The sequence below is a fragment of the Choloepus didactylus genome, chromosome X, assembly GCF_015220235.1.
Source record: "Choloepus didactylus isolate mChoDid1 chromosome X, mChoDid1.pri, whole genome shotgun sequence".
NCBI lineage: Eukaryota > Metazoa > Chordata > Mammalia > Pilosa > Megalonychidae > Choloepus > Choloepus didactylus.
In genome coordinates, this window is record NC_051334.1 from 152,917,453 (window position 1) to 152,922,844 (window position 5,392).

Sequence of the window (5,392 nt, forward strand, 5' to 3'; positions counted from 1 at the left end):
TGTATACATCCATGAAACTATCAGAGCAATCGAGATATATATCCTTATAATATATTCATCACCTACAAATGCTTCTTCACGCCTTTTGGTAATTCCCCCTTCCCATCCCTGGCCATTCACTGAACTGCTTTTTGTCACTATAGATTACTTTATATTTTCTTGAATTTTATATAAATGAAATCATATGTATGTACTCTATTTTTAATCTGGTTTCTTTCACTCATAATAATTATTTTGAGATTCATCCATGTAGTTGCATGCATCAGTAGCTCATTCTTTTTATTTCTGAGTATTATTCCTTTATATGGATATATCACAATTCATTTATTCTTTTACCTATTGATGGGTGTTTGGGTTTGTTACTCCAAAGAAAACAGCCAGGAACATTCATGAACAAGTCTTTGCATGGACATATGCTTTAATTTCTCTTGGGTAAAGATCTAGGCATGGAATGGCTGGATCATATAGTAAGTATATATTTAACTTTTTAAGAAACTGTCAAACTGTTTTTGAAACTGCCTGTGATATTTGACATTCCCTTTAGCAATCTATGAGAGCTCCAATTGCTTCACATCCTTGCTAGCACTTGGTATGTTCAGTCTTTTTAATTTTAACAATTCTCACTGTGTCTTTTAAAATATTTGTCTAGTTTATTAATTAGGCTATTGTGTTCTTATTACTGAGCTATGAGAGTTCTTTATATATTTTTAGATGCATGTCCTTTATCAGTTAGGTTTTGCAAATATTTTCTCCCAGACTGTCGCTTGTCATTTTATTCTCTTAACATCATCTTTTAAAGAACATAAATTTTTAATTTTGATGAAGTCCAAATTATCATTTTTTCTTGTATGGATTGTGTTTTGGGAGTCATATCTAGGAAACATTTGTCTAATCCAGGACATAAAAATTTCATTCTATATTTTCTTTTAGAAATTTTATAGTGTCAGGTTTTACATGTAGGTATATGATCCATTTTGAAGCAGTTATTGTACATTGAGTGAGGCTTTGTACTGGGAGACACCAGGCACAGTGAAGAATAGGAATGAGGTGCCTTTTCTGAGAACTAAGAAAGAGTATATAAAATGCTGCACAATTAATCTTAAAATGCTCCCATTACACATTTATTCCCCAAACACTGAAAGTCCATGAATATAACTCACTCCCATCAAAGCAGCTAGTTGGAGTATACCTTTGAGGATCCTGATGAGCCCTCAAAAAAAAATCCTTCAAAAACTAACACTTTAGAGTAACCCTATGAAGTTACTAGGTCTCTATGCAATCACTCATTGTGATAATCACCAGTCACAAAGCCCACCCTCATATTCTGAGCTTCCAAATAACTTGCTTTTGTCTGGCTTTTGCTTAAATTAAATATACTTTGTAATATCTGAATCAAATATATATTAACACTTAGTTCTTTATAATTTTCCTTAGAGAGCTTTTAAAACATTATATAGCAATGTTCTTTGTAAAATATTATATAGTAATTATTTATTCCATTTACCTCTCATTTCCCTTTTATTTTTCTATTTAACGCTATAAATCATAGGTCTTCCATGATGACCCTAAGTGAAAGTTATCTAACAGAGCTTTTATTCCTTTTCTATCTTTCTGCCATTTCCGGAAAAACTCACTCTACCACAAACTGATTTTTGAATATGATTGCATTTAGGGAATTTGTTTTGCCAGATGACTGAATTGTATTGACTCAGATTCACTATTCATATTCAAATTCCACAGCAGCTTTTCTTCTATTATCTCAGCAGAACTTAAATTTTAATGTTAAGGCATGTAATTGCAAAGTTTAATGACATCATGGGTGATCAACCATGCTGTTGACTCAAAACTGGAGTAATAAAGGATGGTATTGTGTTGTGAAGGTGCCACTTTATAAAAACCTTTACTAGGTCATCTAAATGTTTAATCAATAGTTCAGTCATGGACCCAGAGATTCAGTAGAAACACTGTTATTGTTTTGATCTTGTTTTCAAGCATATGGGTCATTAAAATGGTATAACTATCCAGATGACATGCTGTTAAAAAGTTGAGTTATAGCCTTAAAACTGTAACTATAGCTTATAGCCAAGGGAGTTCTCTCACTTTATCCCTCCACTCCATCTATCTATTAAATCTAGAATGACAAGAATTTGAAACACAATCATAATTCACAGTAAGTTGGAAATGTTCCCTGGCTCTACTTACCTCTGGTCTCCCAAACCTCTTCCTACCCCAATTCCATTAAGGTATAATCTATTCTGCTTTACAATAGCCCAGAGGAGCATCTACCTTTCATCTATACCTGACCAAAAATGAAATTTAGCTTCTACCTAAATGTATATATTGTATAACTTTTATTAACAGTTGATTTCAAGGCAGGACAGAAGTAGAGATCATCAGTGAAGGTTAATATTCCTTGAAGCTTCACAAAGCTTTGTGTCATAACAAAAAATAACCAACTATTACTGCATAGTTCATTTGGAGGAATAGCTTTTAGACAGTAACTAAGCAAACTATGTTTCAATAATAAATAGTTTCAATGGGTTCAAAGTTGTCTGCTTTTATTGGCAATCACATTAAAAATATAATTCTAGTAACTCCACAGCATGATTCCTCTGTTACAAAAAGGTACATCTCTAATAATATGCTTGACACTTAAAAATCAAGATGTTATCTTCATGCTCCTGATGAGCAGCATGTTAAAACTTCCCATTTTTTAAATGAACCTAATAAAACATAATTTTCTCCTACAGACTGAAAGCTCACCAATCTGCTTATATTGTTATGATCAATTTCAGGATAATAATAATAATGAATTGACATTTTTTGGAAATAGAGGAATATCTAAGTAAAGCCATTTGCTATCTGAATAACCACAATGCTTTACTTTACACTGAGTGGGCAATTTATGATCTGTGGTTGCATTGCTTTCTGTGGTCAATTCAAAATACAAAGCTAAAGAAAAATTCAGAGAGGGTTGACACCAAACTGCCAACAATGTTTCCTCAGTAGGTAGGATTGGATGAACTCAGTGGGAATCCTTACCTCTTATTTTATATAAATCAAAACAGGTTAGAGAGAATATGTGTGCTTTTTACATACATCCAAAATCTTTAATGGATATAATACTCACAATCATACATAAGTATCATCATGAAAAAATAGGTACTGCAGATTTTATTTTTCTTATACGCCTGATAGTATCAAAATTGTGTCATATTATACAAATTAAGATTTCAGTATGAATAAAATTAGATTCACAACACTAAGCCATGGTGTAGGCATTTTTTTTATCTGGTGACATAGATTGTGTGTGTGTGTGTGTGTGTGTGAGATGGAGTTTATTTTAGTTTTTTAGTTTGTAATATGAATATATGGAAAGCTTTTATGATTGCCTTCCTTGCCCAATTTGGTCTAAACTTAAATGACATTTCTTTAGCCAAGAGTGAGTTAATATCAGCATAAATACATTAAGGGGAAATATAATTTCATCATATAAAACCTGTTAGCATGAAAACAGAAGCATTATGTTTTAGAAATTTTATATTTATATAAATGGGGGGAGGGCAGAGGTTACATGGTGTACTGGTTTGTATAAGTTATGTCCCCCAGAAAAAAAGCCATGTTCTTTGAAGTAATATTGTGGGGGCAGACATATTAGTGGGGATTAAGTTCAGACATTTGGATTATGGTGTTTCCATGCAGATGTGCCCCATCCAACTGTGGGTGATAACTCTGATGAGATAATTTCCATGGAGGCATAGCCCCACCCATTCAGGGTGGGCCTTGATCACTGAAGCCATATAAATGAGCTGACAAATAGAAGGAACTCAGTGCAGCTGTGAGTGACATTTTGAAGAGGAGCTACAACCAAGAGGGACACTTTGAAGAATGTACAGAAGCTGAGAGAGGAGCTGCAGATGAGACAGTTTGAAGATGGCTGTTGAAAGCAGACTCTTGCTCTGGAGAAGCTAAGAGAGGACAAACAACCCAAGAGCAACTAAGAGTGACAATTTTGAGGAACTGCAGCATAGAGAGGAACATTCTTGGATAAAGCCATTTTGAAACCAGAACTTTGGAGCAGATGCTAATCATGTGCCTTCCCAGCTAACAGAGGTTTTCCGGACACCGTTGGCCATCCTCCAGTGAAGGTACATGATTGTTGATGACTTACCTTGGACACTTGATGGCCTTAAGACTGTAACTTTGTAACCAAATAAACCCCCTTTATAAAAGCCAATCCATTTCTGGTGTTTTGCATTCCAGCAGCATTCGCAAACCAGAACAGATTTTGGTACCGAGAGTGGGGTGCTGGTGCTGCTGAGTTTGCAAATACTAAACATGTTGGAATGGCTTTTTAAATGAATAAAGGGGAGATTCTGGAAGAATTGTGAGGGGCTTGATAGAAAAGGCCTAAACTGCTTTGAAGAGACTGTTTATGGAAATATGGACCCTAAAGATACTTCTGACGAGGCCTTGAACAGAAATGATGAATATGTTGTGAACTGGAAGAAAGGTGATCCTTGTTTTAAAGTGGCAGAGAATTTGGCAAAATTGATTCCTGGTGTCATATGGGAGGAAGAATTTGAAAGTGACAACCTGGAATACTTAGCTGATGAGATCTCCAGACTATGTGTGGAGGATGTACCCTGGCTTCTCCTTGCAGCTTATAGTAAAATGCAAGTGGAGAGAGATAAACTGAGAACTGAACTCTTGGGTTCAAAGAAACCAGAAGCTGATGGCTTGGAAAATCATGGGCTTCTAAGGGGTGGAATCCCAGAAGCTACAGCTCAATGTGAGATGTAACCAAACATGGAACCCAGCCACCATTTTAGTACAAGCCAAGATTGGAGAAGGAGTTAAGCAGAAAGGATTTGTGGAAAGTCCTATTGTCTGATGGCTTTGACCCCTGTGTGCTTCATGCAAAGCCAACAGAATTTTTGGGGATCTTTATAGACAGAGCCACTGCTGGTCTGGAACTGGAGGAGGCAGACAAGGAACAAATTGAAGGGAAAATTTCTTCAAAGACAGAGCCATGGAGGTTGAGGTCTGGAGTCAAGAGGCCTTGGGCTGGGAGAGCAGAGTGGCCTGCACACATGGAAAGGGTGAGTTTGCCCTGGAAGTTGAGGGTGGGTATTCTGCCTTGATGCTCTGGAAGAGTTTTGCCACCTCAGGTCCCAAAGAGGGTAGAGCACATTGCCAGGGAATTGGGGAGAGCCTGGCTGCCACACCACTGTTCTGAAGGGGTTGAGCATGTGCCCCAGAGATGGAAGGGAATCTGGGTGCTGCCCCGAGGTTTGAGGAAGGGTGGGGCTGAGAAGGTGGCCTCCCCAGTGTGTGGATATGTTGGAGAACTCACCCCAGCATTTGGAGAGGAAATGGCTGCCAGAAAGGC